Source organism: Abramis brama, assembly GCF_963993115.1.
Source record: "Abramis brama genome assembly, chromosome: 10".
NCBI classification, from domain to species: domain Eukaryota; kingdom Metazoa; phylum Chordata; class Actinopteri; order Cypriniformes; family Leuciscidae; genus Abramis; species Abramis brama.
Genome location: NC_139972.1, coordinates 37,244,313 through 37,267,258, shown reverse-complemented (window position 1 = coordinate 37,267,258; position 22,946 = coordinate 37,244,313).

Here is a 22,946-nt window from a genome sequence, read left to right as displayed (position 1 = left end):
TCTGTATAGCTGATTTATCATCAAAAGGAGTCTATAACTTTCTATAGTTTGAAAAAATGTTAGGACAGTTTGACCACAAATAAGTTCAAAAGGTCAGATATGGACATCTATATGGCTTATGAAGCATCAGAAGGAGTCTATGAGTATGTATAGAAAGCCCAATATCGAGGACTCTTTGACCAGAAATATGTTCATGAGGTCAAAAGGGGCCCTCTGTATAGCTGATTTATCATCAAAAGGAGTCTATAACTTTCTATAGTTTGAAAAATTTTGAGGACACTTTGACCACAAATAAGTTCAAAAGGTCAGATATGGACATCTATATGGCTTATGAAGCATCAGGAGGAGTCTATGAGTATGTATAGAAAGCCCAAGATCGAGGACTCTTTGGCCAAAAATATGTTCCTTGGGTCAAATATGGACTTCTGTATGGCTGACGTAACATCAGAAAAAGTCAACGAGCATAAATGTCAACGAGTATAAATGGAAATAAGTTCAAAAGGTCAGATATGGACATCTATATGGCTTATGAAGCATCAGAAGGAGTCTATGAGTATGTATAGAAAGCCCAAGATCGAGGACTCTTTGGCCAGAAATATGTTCAGGAGGTCAAAAGGGGACCTCTGTATAGCTGACTTATCATCAATAGCAGTCTATAACTTTATATAGTTTGATTTTATTTTAGGACACTTTGACCACAAATAAGTTCAAAATGTCAGATATGGAAATCTATATGGCTTATGAAGCACCAGGAGGAGTCTATGAGTATGTATAGAAAGCCCAAGAACGAGGACTCTTTGGCCAGAAATATGTTCAGTAGGTCAAAAGGGGCCCTCTGTATAGCTGATTTATCATCAAAAGGAGTCTATAACTTTATATAGTTTGAAAAAATGTTAGGACACTTTGACCACAAATAAGTTCAAAAGGTCAGATATGGACATCTATATGGCTTATGAAGCATCAGAAGGAATCTATGAGTATGTATAGAAAGCCCAATATTGAGGACTCTTTGGCCAGAAACATGTTCAGGAGGTCAAAAGGGGACCTCTGTATAGCTGATTTATCATCAAAAGGAGTCTATAACTTTATATAGTTTGAAAAATTTTGAGGACACTTTGACCACAAATAAGTTCAAAAGGTCAGATATAGAAATCTATATGGCTTATGAAGCATCAGAAGGAGTCTATGAGTATGTATAGAAAGCCCAAGATCGAGGACTCTTTGGCCAGAAATATGTTCTGGAGGTCAAAAGGGGACCTCTGAATAGCTGACATCATCAAAAGGAGTCTAAAACTTTCTATAGTTTGAAAAAATGTTAGGACACTTTGACCACAAATAAGTTCAAAAGGTCAGATATGGACATCTATATGGCTTATGAAGCATCAGAAAGAGTCTATGAGTATGTATAGAAAGCCCAAGATCGAGGACTCTTTGGCCAGAAATATGTTCTGGAGGTCAAAAGGGGACCTCTGAATAGCTGACATCATCAAAAGGAGTCTAAAACTTTCTATAGTTTGAAAAAATGTTAGGACACTTTGACCACAAATAAGTTCAAAAGGTCAGATATGGACATCTATATGGCTTATGAAGCATCAGAAAGAGTCTATGAGTATGTATAGAAAGCCCAAGATCGAGGACTCTTTGGCCAGAAATATGTTCTGGAGGTCAAAAGGGGACCTCTGAATAGCTGACATCATCAAAAGGAGTCTAAAACTTTCTATAGTTTGAAAAAATGTTAGGACAGTTTGACCACAAATAAGTTCAAAAGGTCAGAAATGGACATCTATATGGCTTATGAAGCATCAGAAGGAGTCTATGAGTATGTATAGAAAGCCCAAGATTGAGGACTCTTTGGCCAGAAATATGTTCAGGAGGTCAAAAGGGGACCTCTGTATAGCTGATTTATCATCAAAAGGAGTCTATAACTTTATATAGTTTGAATGTTTTTTACGACACTTTGACCACAAATAAGTTCAAAATGTCAGATATGGAAATCTATATGGCTTATGAAGCACCAGAAGGAGTCTATGAGTATGTATAGAAAGCCCAAGATCGAGGACTCTTTGGCCAGAAACATGTTCAGGAGGTCAAAAGGGGACCTCTGTATAGCTGACTTATCATCAAAAGGAGTCTGTAACTTTATATAGTTTGAATGTTTTTTACGACACTTTGACCACAAATAAGTTCAAAATGTCAGATATGGAAATCTATATGGCTTATGAAGCACCAGGAGGAGTCTATGAGTATGTATAGAAAGCCCAAGAACGAGGACTCTTTGGCCAGAAATATGTTCAGTAGGTCAAAAGGGGCCCTCTGTATAGCTGATTTATCATCAAAAGGAGTCTATAACTTTATATAGTTTGAAAAAATGTTAGGACACTTTGACCACAAATAAGTTCAAAAGGTCAGATATGGACATCTATATGGCTTATGAAGCATCAGAAGGAATCTATGAGTATGTATAGAAAGCCCAATATTGAGGACTCTTTGGCCAGAAACATGTTCAGGAGGTCAAAAGGGGACCTCTGTATAGCTGATTTATCATCAAAAGGAGTCTATAACTTTATAGAGTTTGAATTTTTTTTAGGACACTTTGACCACAAATAAGTTCAAAAGGTCAGATATGGACATCTATATGGCTTATGAAGCATCAGAAGGAGTCTATGAGTATGTATAGAAAGCCCAAGATCGAGGACTCTTTGGCCAGAAACATGTTCAGGAGGTCAAAAGGGGACCTCTGTATAGCTGACTTATCATCAAAAGGAGTCTGTAACTTTATATAGTTTGAATGTTTTTTACGACACTTTGACCACAAATAAGTTCAAAATGTCAGATATGGAAATCTATATGGCTTATGAAGCACCAGAAGGAGTCTATGAGTATGTATAGAAAGCCCAAGATCGAGGACTCTTTGACCAGAAATATGTTCAGGAGGTCAAAAGGGGACCTCTGTATAGCTGATTTATCATCAAAAGGAGTCTATAACTTTCTATAGTTTGAAAAAATGTTAGGACAGTTTGACCACAAATAAGTTCAAAAGGTCAGATATGGACATCTATATGGCTTATGAAGCATCAGAAGGAGTCTATGAGTATGTATAGAAAGCCCAATATCGAGGACTCTTTGACCAGAAATATGTTCATGAGGTCAAAAGGGGCCCTCTGTATAGCTGATTTATCATCAAAAGGAGTCTATAACTTTCTATAGTTTGAAAAATTTTGAGGACACTTTGACCACAAATAAGTTCAAAAGGTCAGATATGGACATCTATATGGCTTATGAAGCATCAGGAGGAGTCTATGAGTATGTATAGAAAGCCCAAGATCGAGGACTCTTTGGCCAAAAATATGTTCCTTGGGTCAAATATGGACTTCTGTATGGCTGACGTAACATCAGAAAAAGTCAACGAGCATAAATGTCAACGAGTATAAATGGAAATAAGTTCAAAAGGTCAGATATGGACATCTATATGGCTTATGAAGCATCAGAAGGAGTCTATGAGTATGTATAGAAAGCCCAAGATCGAGGACTCTTTGGCCAGAAATATGTTCAGGAGGTCAAAAGGGGACCTCTGTATAGCTGACTTATCATCAATAGCAGTCTATAACTTTATATAGTTTGATTTTATTTTAGGACACTTTGACCACAAATAAGTTCAAAATGTCAGATATGGAAATCTATATGGCTTATGAAGCACCAGGAGGAGTCTATGAGTATGTATAGAAAGCCCAAGAACGAGGACTCTTTGGCCAGAAATATGTTCAGTAGGTCAAAAGGGGCCCTCTGTATAGCTGATTTATCATCAAAAGGAGTCTATAACTTTATATAGTTTGAAAAAATGTTAGGACACTTTGACCACAAATAAGTTCAAAAGGTCAGATATGGACATCTATATGGCTTATGAAGCATCAGAAGGAATCTATGAGTATGTATAGAAAGCCCAATATTGAGGACTCTTTGGCCAGAAACATGTTCAGGAGGTCAAAAGGGGACCTCTGTATAGCTGATTTATCATCAAAAGGAGTCTATAACTTTATATAGTTTGAAAAATTTTGAGGACACTTTGACCACAAATAAGTTCAAAAGGTCAGATATAGAAATCTATATGGCTTATGAAGCATCAGAAGGAGTCTATGAGTATGTATAGAAAGCCCAAGATCGAGGACTCTTTGGCCAGAAATATGTTCTGGAGGTCAAAAGGGGACCTCTGAATAGCTGACATCATCAAAAGGAGTCTAAAACTTTCTATAGTTTGAAAAAATGTTAGGACACTTTGACCACAAATAAGTTCAAAAGGTCAGATATGGACATCTATATGGCTTATGAAGCATCAGAAAGAGTCTATGAGTATGTATAGAAAGCCCAAGATCGAGGACTCTTTGGCCAGAAATATGTTCTGGAGGTCAAAAGGGGACCTCTGAATAGCTGACATCATCAAAAGGAGTCTAAAACTTTCTATAGTTTGAAAAAATGTTAGGACACTTTGACCACAAATAAGTTCAAAAGGTCAGATATGGACATCTATATGGCTTATGAAGCATCAGAAAGAGTCTATGAGTATGTATAGAAAGCCCAAGATCGAGGACTCTTTGGCCAGAAATATGTTCTGGAGGTCAAAAGGGGACCTCTGAATAGCTGACATCATCAAAAGGAGTCTAAAACTTTCTATAGTTTGAAAAAATGTTAGGACAGTTTGACCACAAATAAGTTCAAAAGGTCAGAAATGGACATCTATATGGCTTATGAAGCATCAGAAGGAGTCTATGAGTATGTATAGAAAGCCCAAGATTGAGGACTCTTTGGCCAGAAATATGTTCAGGAGGTCAAAAGGGGACCTCTGTATAGCTGATTTATCATCAAAAGGAGTCTATAACTTTATATAGTTTGAATGTTTTTTACGACACTTTGACCACAAATAAGTTCAAAATGTCAGATATGGAAATCTATATGGCTTATGAAGCACCAGAAGGAGTCTATGAGTATGTATAGAAAGCCCAAGATCGAGGACTCTTTGGCCAGAAACATGTTCAGGAGGTCAAAAGGGGACCTCTGTATAGCTGACTTATCATCAAAAGGAGTCTGTAACTTTATATAGTTTGAATGTTTTTTACGACACTTTGACCACAAATAAGTTCAAAATGTCAGATATGGAAATCTATATGGCTTATGAAGCACCAGGAGGAGTCTATGAGTATGTATAGAAAGCCCAAGAACGAGGACTCTTTGGCCAGAAATATGTTCAGTAGGTCAAAAGGGGCCCTCTGTATAGCTGATTTATCATCAAAAGGAGTCTATAACTTTATATAGTTTGAAAAAATGTTAGGACACTTTGACCACAAATAAGTTCAAAAGGTCAGATATGGACATCTATATGGCTTATGAAGCATCAGAAGGAATCTATGAGTATGTATAGAAAGCCCAATATTGAGGACTCTTTGGCCAGAAACATGTTCAGGAGGTCAAAAGGGGACCTCTGTATAGCTGATTTATCATCAAAAGGAGTCTATAACTTTATAGAGTTTGAATTTTTTTTAGGACACTTTGACCACAAATAAGTTCAAAAGGTCAGATATGGACATCTATATGGCTTATGAAGCATCAGAAGGAGTCTATGAGTATGTATAGAAAGCCCAAGATCGAGGACTCTTTGGCCAGAAACATGTTCAGGAGGTCAAAAGGGGACCTCTGTATAGCTGACTTATCATCAAAAGGAGTCTGTAACTTTATATAGTTTGAATGTTTTTTACGACACTTTGACCACAAATAAGTTCAAAATGTCAGATATGGAAATCTATATGGCTTATGAAGCACCAGAAGGAGTCTATGAGTATGTATAGAAAGCCCAAGATCGAGGACTCTTTGACCAGAAATATGTTCAGGAGGTCAAAAGGGGACCTCTGTATAGCTGATTTATCATCAAAAGGAGTCTATAACTTTCTATAGTTTGAAAAAATGTTAGGACAGTTTGACCACAAATAAGTTCAAAAGGTCAGATATGGACATCTATATGGCTTATGAAGCATCAGAAGGAGTCTATGAGTATGTATAGAAAGCCCAATATCGAGGACTCTTTGACCAGAAATATGTTCATGAGGTCAAAAGGGGCCCTCTGTATAGCTGATTTATCATCAAAAGGAGTCTATAACTTTCTATAGTTTGAAAAATTTTGAGGACACTTTGACCACAAATAAGTTCAAAAGGTCAGATATGGACATCTATATGGCTTATGAAGCATCAGGAGGAGTCTATGAGTATGTATAGAAAGCCCAAGATCGAGGACTCTTTGGCCAAAAATATGTTCCTTGGGTCAAATATGGACTTCTGTATGGCTGACGTAACATCAGAAAAAGTCAACGAGCATAAATGTCAACGAGTATAAATGGAAATAAGTTCAAAAGGTCAGATATGGACATCTATATGGCTTATGAAGCATCAGAAGGAGTCTATGAGTATGTATAGAAAGCCCAAGATCGAGGACTCTTTGGCCAGAAATATGTTCAGGAGGTCAAAAGGGGACCTCTGTATAGCTGACTTATCATCAATAGCAGTCTATAACTTTATATAGTTTGATTTTATTTTAGGACACTTTGACCACAAATAAGTTCAAAATGTCAGATATGGAAATCTATATGGCTTATGAAGCACCAGGAGGAGTCTATGAGTATGTATAGAAAGCCCAAGAACGAGGACTCTTTGGCCAGAAATATGTTCAGTAGGTCAAAAGGGGCCCTCTGTATAGCTGATTTATCATCAAAAGGAGTCTATAACTTTATATAGTTTGAAAAAATGTTAGGACACTTTGACCACAAATAAGTTCAAAAGGTCAGATATGGACATCTATATGGCTTTTGAAGCATCAGAAGGAATCTATGAGTATGTATAGAAAGCCCAATATTGAGGACTCTTTGGCCAGAAACATGTTCAGGAGGTCAAAAGGGGACCTCTGTATAGCTGATTTATCATCAAAAGGAGTCTATAACTTTATATAGTTTGAAAAATTTTGAGGACACTTTGACCACAAATAAGTTCAAAAGGTCAGATATAGAAATCTATATGGCTTATGAAGCATCAGAAGGAGTCTATGAGTATGTATAGAAAGCCCAAGATCGAGGACTCTTTGGCCAGAAATATGTTCTGGAGGTCAAAAGGGGACCTCTGAATAGCTGACATCATCAAAAGGAGTCTAAAACTTTCTATAGTTTGAAAAAATGTTAGGACACTTTGACCACAAATAAGTTCAAAAGGTCAGATATGGACATCTATATGGCTTATGAAGCATCAGAAAGAGTCTATGAGTATGTATAGAAAGCCCAAGATCGAGGACTCTTTGGCCAGAAATATGTTCTGGAGGTCAAAAGGGGACCTCTGAATAGCTGACATCATCAAAAGGAGTCTAAAACTTTCTATAGTTTGAAAAAATGTTAGGACACTTTGACCACAAATAAGTTCAAAAGGTCAGATATGGACATCTATATGGCTTATGAAGCATCAGAAAGAGTCTATGAGTATGTATAGAAAGCCCAAGATCGAGGACTCTTTGGCCAGAAATATGTTCTGGAGGTCAAAAGGGGACCTCTGAATAGCTGACATCATCAAAAGGAGTCTAAAACTTTCTATAGTTTGAAAAAATGTTAGGACAGTTTGACCACAAATAAGTTCAAAAGGTCAGAAATGGACATCTATATGGCTTATGAAGCATCAGAAGGAGTCTATGAGTATGTATAGAAAGCCCAAGATTGAGGACTCTTTGGCCAGAAATATGTTCAGGAGGTCAAAAGGGGACCTCTGTATAGCTGATTTATCATCAAAAGGAGTCTATAACTTTATATAGTTTGAATGTTTTTTACGACACTTTGACCACAAATAAGTTCAAAATGTCAGATATGGAAATCTATATGGCTTATGAAGCACCAGAAGGAGTCTATGAGTATGTATAGAAAGCCCAAGATCGAGGACTCTTTGGCCAGAAACATGTTCAGGAGGTCAAAAGGGGACCTCTGTATAGCTGACTTATCATCAAAAGGAGTCTGTAACTTTATATAGTTTGAATGTTTTTTACGACACTTTGACCACAAATAAGTTCAAAATGTCAGATATGGAAATCTATATGGCTTATGAAGCACCAGGAGGAGTCTATGAGTATGTATAGAAAGCCCAAGAACGAGGACTCTTTGGCCAGAAATATGTTCAGTAGGTCAAAAGGGGCCCTCTGTATAGCTGATTTATCATCAAAAGGAGTCTATAACTTTATATAGTTTGAAAAAATGTTAGGACACTTTGACCACAAATAAGTTCAAAAGGTCAGATATGGACATCTATATGGCTTATGAAGCATCAGAAGGAATCTATGAGTATGTATAGAAAGCCCAATATTGAGGACTCTTTGGCCAGAAACATGTTCAGGAGGTCAAAAGGGGACCTCTGTATAGCTGATTTATCATCAAAAGGAGTCTATAACTTTATAGAGTTTGAATTTTTTTTAGGACACTTTGACCACAAATAAGTTCAAAAGGTCAGATATGGACATCTATATGGCTTATGAAGCATCAGAAGGAGTCTATGAGTATGTATAGAAAGCCCAAGATCAAGGACTCTTTGGCCAGAAATATCTTCAGGAGTTCAAAAGGGGACCTCTGTATAGCTGACATCATCAAAAGGAGTCTAAAACTTTCTATAGTTTGAAAAAATGTTAGGACACTTTGACCACAAATAAGTTCAAAAGGTCAGATATGGACATCTATATGGCTTATGAAGCATCAGAAAGAGTCTATGAGTATGTATAGAAAGCCCAAGATCGAGGACTCTTTGGCCAGAAATATGTTCTGGAGGTCAAAAGGGGACCTCTGAATAGCTGACATCATCAAAAGGAGTCTAAAACTTTCTATAGTTTGAATTTATTTTAGGAAACTTTGACCACAAATAAGTTCAAAATGTCAGATATGGAAATCTATATGGCTTATGAAGCACCAGAAGGAGTCTATGAGTATGTATAGAAAGCCCAAGATCGAGGACTCTTTGGCCAGAAATATGTTCAGGAGGTCAAAAGGGGCCCTCTGTATAGCTGATTTATAATCAAAAGGAGTCTATAACTTTCTATAGTTTGAAAAAATGTTTGGACAGTTTGACCACAAATAAGTTCAAAAGGTCAGAAATGGACATCTATATGGCTTATGAAGCATCAGAAGGAGTCTATGAGTATGTATAGAAAGCCCAAGATTGAGGACTCTTTGGCCAGAAATATGTTCAGGAGGTCAAAAGGGGACCTCTGTATAGCTGATTTATCATCAAAAGGAGTCTATAACTTTATATAGTTTGAATGTTTTTTACGACACTTTGACCACAAATAAGTTCAAAATGTCAGATATGGAAATCTATATGGCTTATGAAGCACCAGAAGGAGTCTATGAGTATGTATAGAAAGCCCAAGATCGAGGACTCTTTGGCCAGAAACATGTTCAGGAGGTCAAAAGGGGACCTCTGTATAGCTGACTTATCATCAAAAGGAGTCTGTAACTTTATATAGTTTGAATGTTTTTTACGACACTTTGACCACAAATAAGTTCAAAATGTCAGATATGGAAATCTATATGGCTTATGAAGCACCAGGAGGAGTCTATGAGTATGTATAGAAAGCCCAAGAACGAGGACTCTTTGGCCAGAAATATGTTCAGTAGGTCAAAAGGGGCCCTCTGTATAGCTGATTTATCATCAAAAGGAGTCTATAACTTTATATAGTTTGAAAAAATGTTAGGACACTTTGACCACAAATAAGTTCAAAAGGTCAGATATGGACATCTATATGGCTTATGAAGCATCAGAAGGAATCTATGAGTATGTATAGAAAGCCCAATATTGAGGACTCTTTGGCCAGAAACATGTTCAGGAGGTCAAAAGGGGACCTCTGTATAGCTGATTTATCATCAAAAGGAGTCTATAACTTTATAGAGTTTGAATTTTTTTTAGGACACTTTGACCACAAATAAGTTCAAAAGGTCAGATATGGACATCTATATGGCTTATGAAGCATCAGAAGGAGTCTATGAGTATGTATAGAAAGCCCAAGATCAAGGACTCTTTGGCCAGAAATATCTTCAGGAGTTCAAAAGGGGACCTCTGTATAGCTGATTTATCATCAAAAGGAGTCTATAACTTTCTATAGTTTGAAAAATTTTGAGGACACTTTGACCACAAATAAGTTCAAAAGGTCAGATATAGAAATCTATATGGCTTATGAAGCATCAGAAAGAGTCTATGAGTATGTATAGAAAGCCCAAGATCGAGGACTCTTTGGCCAGAAATATGTTCTGGAGGTCAACAGGGGACCTCTGAATAGCTGACATCATCAAAAGGAGTCTAAAACTTTCTATAGTTTGAAAAAATGTTAGGACACTTTGACCACAAATAAGTTCAAAAGGTCAGATATGGACATCTATATGGCTTATGAAGCATCAGAAAGAGTCTATGAGTATGTATAGAAAGCCCAAGATCGAGGACTCTTTGGCCAGAAATATGTTCTGGAGGTCAAAAGGGGACCTCTGAATAGCTGACATCATCAAAAGGAGTCTAAAACTTTCTATAGTTTGAAAAAATGTTAGGACACTTTGACCACAAATAAGTTCAAAAGGTCAGATATGGACATCTATATGGCTTATGAAGCATCAGAAGGAGTCTATGAGTATGTATAGAAAGCCCAAGATTGAGGACTCTTTGACCAGAAATATGTTCAGGAGGTCAAAAGGGGACCTCTGTATAGCTGATTTATCATCAAAGGGAGTATATAACTTTCTATAGTTTGAAAAATTTTAGGACACTTTGACCACAAATAAGTTCAAAATGTCAGATATGGACATCTATATGGCTTATGAAGCATCAGAAGGAGTCTATGAGTATGTATAGAAAGCCCAAGATCGAGGACTCTTTGGCCAGAAATATGTTCAGAAGGTCAAAAGGGGACCTCTGTATAGCTGATTTATCATCAAAAGGAGTCTATAACTTTCTATAGTTTGAAAAATTTTAGGACACTTTGACCACAAATAAGTTCAAAATGTCAGATATGGACATCTATATGGCTTATGAAGCATCAGAAGGAGTCTATGAGTATGTATAGAAAGCCCAAGATCGAGGACTCTTTGGCCAGAAATATGTTCTGGAGGTCAAAAGGGGACCTCTGTATAGCTGACTTATCATCAAAAGGAGTCTATAACTTTATATAGTTTGAATGTTTTTTAGGACACTTTGACCACAAATGAGTTCAAAATGTCAGATATGGAAATCTATATGGCTTATGAAGCACCAGAAGGAGTCTATGAGTATGTATAGAAAGCCCAAGATCGAGGACTCTGACCAGAAATATGTTTAGGAGGTCAAAAGGGGACCTCTGTATAGCTGATTTATCATCAAAAGGAGTCTATAACTTTATATAGTTTGAATGTTTTTTACGACACTTTGACCACAAATAAGTTCAAAATGTCAGATATGGAAATCTATATGGCTTATGAAGCACCAGGAGGAGTCTATGAGTATGTATAGAAAGCCCAAGAACGAGGACTCTTTGGCCAGAAATATGTTCAGTAGGTCAAAAGGGGACCTCTGTATAGCTGATTTATCATCAAAAGGAGTCTATAACTTTCTATAGTTTGAAAAATTTTGAGGACACTTTGACCACAAATAAGTTCAAAAGGTCAGATATAGAAATCTATATGGCTTATGAAGCATCAGAAGGAGTCTATGAGTATGTATAGAAAGCCCAAGATCGAGGACTCTTTGGCCAGAAATATGTTCTGGAGGTCAAAAGGGGACCTCTGAATAGCTGACATCATCAAAAGGAGTCTAAAACTTTCTATAGTTTGAAAAAATGTTAGGACACTTTGACCACAAATAAGTTCAAAAGGTCAGATATGGACATCTATATGGCTTATGAAGCATCAGAAAGAGTCTATGAGTATGTATAGAAAGCCCAAGATCGAGGACTCTTTGGCCAGAAATATGTTCTGGAGGTCAAAAGGGGACCTCTGAATAGCTGACATCATCAAAAGGAGTCTAAAACTTTCTATAGTTTGAATTTATTTTAGGAAACTTTGACCACAAATAAGTTCAAAATGTCAGATATGGAAATCTATATGGCTTATGAAGCACCAGAAGGAGTCTATGAGTATGTATAGAAAGCCCAAGATCGAGGACTCTTTGGCCAGAAATATGTTCAGGAGGTCAAAAGGGGCCCTCTGTATAGCTGATTTATAATCAAAAGGAGTCTATAACTTTCTATAGTTTGAAAAAATGTTAGGACAGTTTGACCACAAATAAGTTCAAAAGGTCAGAAATGGACATCTATATGGCTTATGAAGCATCAGAAGGAGTCTATGAGTATGTATAGAAAGCCCAAGATTGAGGACTCTTTGGCCAGAAATATGTTCAGGAGGTCAAAAGGGGACCTCTGTATAGCTGATTTATCATCAAAAGGAGTCTATAACTTTATATAGTTTGAATGTTTTTTACGACACTTTGACCACAAATAAGTTCAAAATGTCAGATATGGAAATCTATATGGCTTATGAAGCACCAGAAGGAGTCTATGAGTATGTATAGAAAGCCCAAGATCGAGGACTCTTTGGCCAGAAACATGTTCAGGAGGTCAAAAGGGGACCTCTGTATAGCTGACTTATCATCAAAAGGAGTCTGTAACTTTATATAGTTTGAATGTTTTTTACGACACTTTGACCACAAATAAGTTCAAAATGTCAGATATGGAAATCTATATGGCTTATGAAGCACCAGAAGGAGTCTATGAGTATGTATAGAAAGCCCAAGATCGAGGACTCTTTGACCAGAAATATGTTCAGGAGGTCAAAAGGGGACCTCTGTATAGCTGATTTATCATCAAAAGGAGTCTATAACTTTCTATAGTTTGAAAAAATGTTAGGACAGTTTGACCACAAATAAGTTCAAAAGGTCAGATATGGACATCTATATGGCTTATGAAGCATCAGAAGGAGTCTATGAGTATGTATAGAAAGCCCAATATCGAGGACTCTTTGACCAGAAATATGTTCATGAGGTCAAAAGGGGCCCTCTGTATAGCTGATTTATCATCAAAAGGAGTCTATAACTTTCTATAGTTTGAAAAATTTTGAGGACACTTTGACCACAAATAAGTTCAAAAGGTCAGATATGGACATCTATATGGCTTATGAAGCATCAGGAGGAGTCTATGAGTATGTATAGAAAGCCCAAGATCGAGGACTCTTTGGCCAAAAATATGTTCCTTGGGTCAAATATGGACTTCTGTATGGCTGACGTAACATCAGAAAAAGTCAACGAGTATAAATGTCAACGAGTATAAATGGAAATAAGTTCAAAAGGTCAGATATGGACATCTATATGGCTTATGAAGCATCAGAAGGAGTCTATGAGTATGTATAGAAAGCCCAAGATCGAGGACTCTTTGGCCAGAAATATGTTCAGGAGGTCAAAAGGGGCCCTCTGTATAGCTGATTTATCATCAAAAGGAGTCTATAACTTTATATAGTTTGAAAAAATGTTAGGACACTTTGACCACAAATAAGTTCAAAATGTCAGATATGGACATCTATATGGCTTATGAAGCATCAGAAGGAATCTATGAGTATGTATAGAAAGCCCAATATTGAGGACTCTTTGGCCAGAAACATGTTCAGGAGGTCAAAAGGGGACCTCTGTATAGCTGATTTATCATCAAAAGGAGTCTATAACTTTATATAGTTTGAAAAATTTTGAGGACACTTTGACCACAAATAAGTTCAAAAGGTCAGATATAGAAATCTATATGGCTTATGAAGCATCAGAAGGAGTCTATGAGTATGTATAGAAAGCCCAAGATCGAGGACTCTTTGGCCAGAAATATGTTCTGGAGGTCAAAAGGGGACCTCTGAATAGCTGACATCATCAAAAGGAGTCTAAAACTTTCTATAGTTTGAAAAAATGTTAGGACACTTTGACCACAAATAAGTTCAAAAGGTCAGATATGGACATCTATATGGCTTATGAAGCATCAGAAAGAGTCTATGAGTATGTATAGAAAGCCCAAGATCGAGGACTCTTTGGCCAGAAATATGTTCTGGAGGTCAAAAGGGGACCTCTGAATAGCTGACATCATCAAAAGGAGTCTAAAACTTTCTATAGTTTGAAAAAATGTTAGGACACTTTGACCACAAATAAGTTCAAAAGGTCAGATATGGACATCTATATGGCTTATGAAGCATCAGAAAGAGTCTATGAGTATGTATAGAAAGCCCAAGATCGAGGACTCTTTGGCCAGAAATATGTTCTGGAGGTCAAAAGGGGACCTCTGAATAGCTGACATCATCAAAAGGAGTCTAAAACTTTCTATAGTTTGAAAAAATGTTAGGACAGTTTGACCACAAATAAGTTCAAAAGGTCAGAAATGGACATCTATATGGCTTATGAAGCATCAGAAGGAGTCTATGAGTATGTATAGAAAGCCCAAGATTGAGGACTCTTTGGCCAGAAATATGTTCAGGAGGTCAAAAGGGGACCTCTGTATAGCTGATTTATCATCAAAAGGAGTCTATAACTTTATATAGTTTGAATGTTTTTTACGACACTTTGACCACAAATAAGTTCAAAATGTCAGATATGGAAATCTATATGGCTTATGAAGCACCAGAAGGAGTCTATGAGTATGTATAGAAAGCCCAAGATCGAGGACTCTTTGGCCAGAAACATGTTCAGGAGGTCAAAAGGGGACCTCTGTATAGCTGACTTATCATCAAAAGGAGTCTGTAACTTTATATAGTTTGAATGTTTTTTACGACACTTTGACCACAAATAAGTTCAAAATGTCAGATATGGAAATCTATATGGCTTATGAAGCACCAGGAGGAGTCTATGAGTATGTATAGAAAGCCCAAGAACGAGGACTCTTTGGCCAGAAATATGTTCAGTAGGTCAAAAGGGGCCCTCTGTATAGCTGATTTATCATCAAAAGGAGTCTATAACTTTATATAGTTTGAAAAAATGTTAGGACACTTTGACCACAAATAAGTTCAAAAGGTCAGATATGGACATCTATATGGCTTATGAAGCATCAGAAGGAATCTATGAGTATGTATAGAAAGCCCAATATTGAGGACTCTTTGGCCAGAAACATGTTCAGGAGGTCAAAAGGGGACCTCTGTATAGCTGATTTATCATCAAAAGGAGTCTATAACTTTATAGAGTTTGAATTTTTTTTAGGACACTTTGACCACAAATAAGTTCAAAAGGTCAGATATGGACATCTATATGGCTTATGAAGCATCAGAAGGAGTCTATGAGTATGTATAGAAAGCCCAAGATCAAGGACTCTTTGGCCAGAAATATCTTCAGGAGTTCAAAAGGGGACCTCTGTATAGCTGATTTATCATCAAAAGGAGTCTATAACTTTCTATAGTTTGAAAAATTTTGAGGACACTTTGACCACAAATAAGTTCAAAAGGTCAGATATAGAAATCTATATGGCTTATGAAGCATCAGAAGGAGTCTATGAGTATGTATAGAAAGCCCAAGATCGAGGACTCTTTGGCCAGAAATATGTTCTGGAGGTCAACAGGGGACCTCTGAATAGCTGACATCATCAAAAGGAGTCTAAAACTTTCTATAGTTTGAAAAAATGTTAGGACACTTTGACCACAAATAAGTTCAAAAGGTCAGATATGGACATCTATATGGCTTATGAAGCATCAGAAAGAGTCTATGAGTATGTATAGAAAGCCCAAGATCGAGGACTCTTTGGCCAGAAATATGTTCTGGAGGTCAAAAGGGGACCTCTGAATAGCTGACATCATCAAAAGGAGTCTAAAACTTTCTATAGTTTGAAAAAATGTTAGGACACTTTGACCACAAATAAGTTCAAAAGGTCAGATATGGACATCTATATGGCTTATGAAGCATCAGAAGGAATCTATGAGTATGTATAGAAAGCATAAGATCAAGGACTCTTTGGCCAGAAACATGTTCAGAAGGTCAAAAGGGGACCTCTGTATAGCTGATTTTCATCAAAAGGAGTCTATAACTTTATATAGTTTGATTTTTTTTTAGGACACTTTGACCACAAATAAGTTCAAAAGGTCAGATATGGACATCTATATGGCTTATGAAGCATCAGAAGGAATCTATGAGTATGTATAGAAAGCCCAAGATTGAGGACTCTTTGGCCAAAAATATGTTCAATCAGTCAAATATGGACTACTGTCTGGTTTATATAACATCACAAGAAGTCAGTAAGAACTCTATGGACAGAAAATATGTTCTGTAGGTCAAAGAGGGACCTCTGTAGGCCTGATTTGACACATGACATATGTGCATTGGCATTGCACAATAACTAACTTATTCATTTTTTTTTTTAAGGGAAATTATTGCATTTACCTCTTTCGTTACAATGCACAGAATAAACTTCATACCTCATGTGCAATGAAAACATAACAGGAGTGTTGCATTGCACAAACGATCTAAGAATTAGCGTTCAATAATAATGTATTAATTATTATATCTAACTATATCAGTTAGATCTTTTATGCAGTGGAATGTAACTCCAAAAATGGTATCTCTTCAATGCACATCAGAATGAGATAGTTATTGTATGTTTGTGATGCACTCATAGCTTATATGTTATTCTTCAATGCACAAAGTTTGATCTTGTGTAAAATGCAATAGCACATATTGTATTTCCTCAAAGCAAAACGCAATGGAGTTTGGGAATGAGTTACTTCTGGTGTGTAATGCAATGCAAGAAGTGCATAGCCTATATGTTATTCTTCAATGCACAACGTTAGATCGTTAAGTGCAATGCAATGCAACAACGCATATGTTATCTCTTTAATGAACATGGGAATGAGTTAGTTCTGGAGTGCAATGCAAAGCAAAAAGTGCATAAGCTATATGTTATTCTTCAGTGCACAACGTTACATCGCTAGTGCAATGCAATGCAAAAACACACATTATCTCTTTAATGAACATGGGAATGATTTAGTTCTGGTAGGCAATGCAATGCAAAAAGTGCATAACCTATATGTTTTTCTTCAGTGCACAACGTTAGATCGTTTGTGCAATGCAATGCAATGCAACAACACACGTTATCTCTTTAATGAACATGGGAATGATTTAGTTCTGGTATGCAATGCAATGCAATGCGAAAAGTGCATAACCTATATGTTATTCTTCAGTGCACAACGTTAGATCGTTAGTGCAATGCAATGCAATGCAATGCAATGCAATGCAATGCAGTGCAAAGCAATGCAAAATCAATATAATGCAATACAAAGCAAGGCAAAAACAACGAGTGTCTTTAATCAACATGGGAATGAGGTAGTTCTGGTGTGCAATGCAATGCGAAAAGTGCATAACCTATGTTAATCTTCAGTGCACAACGTTAGATCGTTAGTGCAATGCAATTCAATGCAATGCAATGCAATGCAATGCAGTGCAAAGCAATGCAAATCAATGCAATGCAATACAGTGCAATGCAATGCAACAACACACATATCATCTCTATAATGAACATGGGAATGATTTTGTTCTGGTGTGCAATGCAATGCAGATGCGAAAAGTGCATAACCTATATGTTATTCTTCAGTGCACAACGTTAGATCGTTTGTGCAATGCAATGCACCAACACACGTTATCTGTTTAATGAACATGGGAATGATTTAGTTCTGGTAGGCAATGCAATGCAAAAAGTGCATAACCTATATGTTTTTCTTCAGTGCACAAAGTTAGATCGTTTGTGCAATGCAATGCAATGCAACAACACACGTTATCTCTTTAATGAACATGTGAATGATTTAGTTCTGGTATGCAATGCAATGCGAAAAGTGCATAACCTATATGTTATTCTTCAGTGCACAACGTTAGATCGTTAGTGCAATGCAATGCAATGCAATGCAGTGCAAAGCAATGCAAAATAAATATAATGCAATGCAAAGAAAGGCAAAAACACTCGTTATGTCTTTAATCAACATGGGAATGAGGTAGTTCTGGTGTGCAATGCAATGCGAAAAGTGTTCTTCAGTGCACAACGTTAGATCGTTAGTGCAATGCAATGCAATGCAATGCAGTGCAAAGCAATGCAAGTCAATGCAATGCAATACAGTGCAATGCAATGCAACAGCACACATATCATCTCTATAATGAACATGGGAATGATTTTGTTCTGGTGTGCAATGCAATGCAAATGCGAAAAGTGCATAACCTATATGTTATTCTTCAGTGCACAACGTTAGATCGTTTGTACAATGCAATGCAATGCACCAACACACGTTATCTGTTTAATGAACATGGGAATGATTTAGTTCTGGTGTGCAATGCAATGCAATGCAAAAAGTGCATAACCTGTATGTTATTCTTCAGTGCACAACGTTAGATCGTTAGTGCAATGTAATGCAAAGCAAAGCAAAGCAAAGCAAAGCAAAGCAAAGCAAAGCAAAGCAAAGCAAAGCAATGCAAAAGCAATGGAATGCAATGCAATGCACCAACACTCGTTATCTCTATAATGAACATGGGAATGATTTTGTTCTGGTGTGCAATGCAATGCAAATGCGAAAAGTGCATATAACCTATATGTTATTCTTCAGTGCACAAAGTTAGATCGTTAGTGCAATGCAATGCAGTGCAAAGCAATGCAAATCAATGCAATGCAATGCAATGCAATACAATGCAATGCAACAACACACGTTATGTCTTTAATCAACATGGGAATGAGGTAGTTCAGTTGTACAATGCAATTCAAAAAGTGCATAACCTATATGTTATTCTTCAGTGCACAACGTTAGATCGTTAGTGCAATGCAATTCAATTCAATGCAATGCAATGCAATGCAACGCAACAACACACATATCATCTCTATAATGAACTTGGGAATGATTTTGTTCTGGTGTGCAATGCAATGCAAAAAGAGCATAACCTATATGTTATTCTTCAGTGCACAACGTTAGATCGTTTGTGCAATGCAATGCAATGCACCAACAAACGTTATTTCTTTAATGAACATGGGAATGATTTAGTTCTGGTATGCAATGCAATGACATGCAAAAAGTGCATAACCTATATTTTATTCTTCAGTGCACAAAGTTAGATCGTTAGTGCAATGTAATGCAATGCAATGCAAAGCAGTGCAAATCAATGCAATGCAATGAAATGCAATACAATGCAATACAACAACACACGTTATGTCTTTAATCAACATGGGAATGAGGTAGTTCTGGTGTGCAATGCAATGCAGTGCAAAAAGTGCATACCTATATGTTATTCTTTAGTGCACAACGTTAGATCGTTAGTGCAATGCAATGCAATGCAAAGCAATGCAACAACACACATATCATCTCTATAATGAACTTGGGAATGATTTTGTTCTGGTGTGCAATGCAATGCGAAAAGAGCATAACCTATATGTTATTCTTCAGTGCACAACGTTAGATCGTTTGTGCAATGCAATGCAATGCAATGCACCAACACACGTTATGTCTTTAATGAACATGGGAATGATTTAGTTCTGGTGTGCAATGCAATGCAGTGCAAAAAGTGCATACCTATATGTTATTCTTCAGTGCACAACGTTAGATCGTTTGTGTAATGCAATGCAATGCAATGCAACAACACACGTTATCTCTTTAATGAACATGGGAATGATTTAGTTCTGGTATGCAATGCAATGCAATGCGAAAAGTGCATAACCTATATGTTATTCTTCAGTGCACAACGTTAGATCGTTAGTGCAATGCAATGCAATGCAATGCAATGCAATGCAATGCAATGCAATGCAGTGCAAAGCAATGCAAAATCAATATAATGCAATACAAAGCAAGGCAAAAACAACGAGTGTCTTTAATCAACATGGGAATGAGGTAGTTCTGGTGTGCAATGCAATGCGAAAAGTGCATAACCTATGTTAATCTTCAGTGCACAACGTTAGATCGTTAGTGCAATGCAATGCAATGCAATGCAATGCAATGCAATGCAGTGCAAAGCAATGCAAATCAATGCAATGCAATACAGTGCAATGCAATACAACAACACACATATCATCTCTATAATGAACATGGGAATGATTTTGTTCTGGTGTGCAATGCAATGCAGATGCGAAAAGTGCATAACCTATATGTTATTCTTCAGTGCACAACGTTAGATCGTTTGTGCAATGCAATGCACCAACACACGTTATCTGTTTAATGAACATGGGAATGATTTAGTTCTGGTAGGCAATGCAATGCAAAAAGTGCATAACCTATATGTTTTTCTTCAGTGCACAAAGTTAGATCGTTTGTGCAATGCAATGCAATGCAACAACACACGTTATCTCTTTAATGAACATGTGAATGATTTAGTTCTGGTATGCAATGCAATGCAATGCGAAAAGTGCATAACCTATATGTTATTCTTCAGTGCACAACGTTAGATCGTTAGTGCAATGCAATGCAATGCAGTGCAAAGCAATGCAAAATAAATATAATGCAATGCAAAGAAAGGCAAAAACACTCGTTATGTCTTTAATCAACATGGGAATGAGGTAGTTCTGGTGTGCAATGCAATGCGAAAAGTGTTCTTCAGTGCACAACGTTAGATCGTTAGTGCAATGCAATGCAATGCAATGCAGTGCAAAGCAATGCAAGTCAATGCAATGCAATACAGTGCAATGCAATGCAACAGCACACATATCATCTCTATAATGAACATGGGAATGATTTTGTTCTGGTGTGCAATGCAATGCAAAAAGTGCATAACCTGTATGTTATTCTTCAGTGCACAACGTTAGATCGTTAGTGCAATGTAATGCAAAGCAAAGCAAAGCAAAGCAATGCAATGCAATGCAATGCAACAACACACATATCATCTCTATAATGAACATGGGAATGATTTTGTTCTGGTGTGCAATGCAATGCAAATGCGAAAAGTGCATAACCTACATGTCATTCTTCAGTGCAAAACGTTAGATCGTTTGTGCAATGGAATGCAATGCAATGCACCAACACTCGTTATCTCTTTAATGAACATGGGAATGATTTAGTTCTGGTGTGCAATGCAATGCAGTGCAAAACGTGCATACCTATATGTTATTCTTCAGTGCACAACGTTAGATCGTTAGTGCAAGGTAATGCAATGCAATGCAAAGCAAAGCAAAGCAAAGCAAAGCAAAGCAAAGCAAAGCAAAGCAAAGCAAAGCAAAGCAATGCAATGCAAAAGCAATGGAATGCAATGCAATGCACCAACACTCGTTATCTCTATAATGAACATGGGAATGATTTTGTTCTGGTGTGCAATGCAATGCAAATGCGAAAAGTGCATATAACCTATATGTTATTCTTCAGTGCACAAAGTTAGATCGTTAGTGCAATGCAATACAATGCAATGCAATGCAATGCAGTGCAAAGCAATGCAAATCAATGCAAATCAATGCAATGCAATGCAATACAATGCAATGCAACAACACACGTCATGTCTTTAATCAACATGGGAATGAGGTAGTTCAGTTGTACAATGCAATGCAAAAAGTGCATAACCTATATGTTATTCTTCAGTGCACAACGTTAGATCGTTAGTGCAATGCAATTCAATTCAATGCAATGCAATGCAATGCAACGCAACAACAGACATATCATCTCTATAATGAACTTGGGAATGATTTTGTTCTGGTGTGCAATGCAATGCAAAAAGAGCATAACCTATATGTTATTCTTCAGTGCACAACGTTAGATCGTTTGTGCAATGCAATGCAATGCACCAACAAACGTTATCTCTTTAATGAACATGGGAATGATTTAGTTCTGGTATGCAATGCAATGACATGCAAAAAGTGCATAACCTATATTTTATTCTTCAGTGCACAAAGTTAGATCGTTAGTGCAATGTAATGCAATGCAATGCAATGCAAAGCAGTGCAAATCAATGCAATGCAATGAAATGCAATACAATGCAATACAACAACACACGTTATGTCTTTAATCAACATGGGAATGAGGTAGTTCTGGTGTGCAATGCAATGCAGTGCAAAAAGTGCATACCTATATGTTATTCTTCAGTGCACAACGTTAGATCGTTAGTGCAATGCAATGCAATGCAAAGCAATGCAACAACACACATATCATCTCTATAATGAACTTGGGAATGATTTTGTTCTGGTGTGCAATGCAATGCGAAAAGAGCATAACCTATATGTTATTCTTCAGTGCACAACGTTAGATCGTTTGTGCAATGCAATGCAATGCACCAACACACGTTATGTCTTTAATGAACATGGGAATGATTTAGTTCTGGTGTGCAATGCAATGCAGTGCAAAAAGTGCATACCTATATGTTATTCTTCAGTGCACAACGTTAGATCGTTTGTGTAATGCAATGCAATGCAATGCAACAACACACGTTATCTCTTTAATGAACATGGGAATGATTTAGTTCTGGTATGCAATGCAATGCAATGAGAAAAGTGCTTAACCTATATGTTATTCTTCAGTGCACAACGTTAGATCGTTAGTGCAATGTAATGCAATGCAATGCAATGCAATGCAATGCAATGCAATGCAAAAGCAAAGCAAAGCAAAGCTTTTGCTTTGCTTTGCTTTGCTTTTGCATTGCATTGCATTGCATTGCATTGCATTGCATTGCATTACATTGCACTAACGATCTAACGTTGTGCACTGAAGAATAACATATAGGTTAAGCACTTTTCTCATTGCATTGCATTCCCATTGCATTGAATGCAATCTCATTGCATTGCATTTCTTTGCAAAGCAAAGAAATGCAATGCAATCCAATGCAATGTAATGCAATGCAACAACACACATCATCTCTATAATGAACATGGGAATGATTTTGTTCTGGTGTGCAATGCAATGCAACTGCGAAAAGTGCATAACCTATATGTTATTCTTCAGTGCACAACGTTAGATCGTTTGTGCAATGCAAAGCAATGCACCAACACA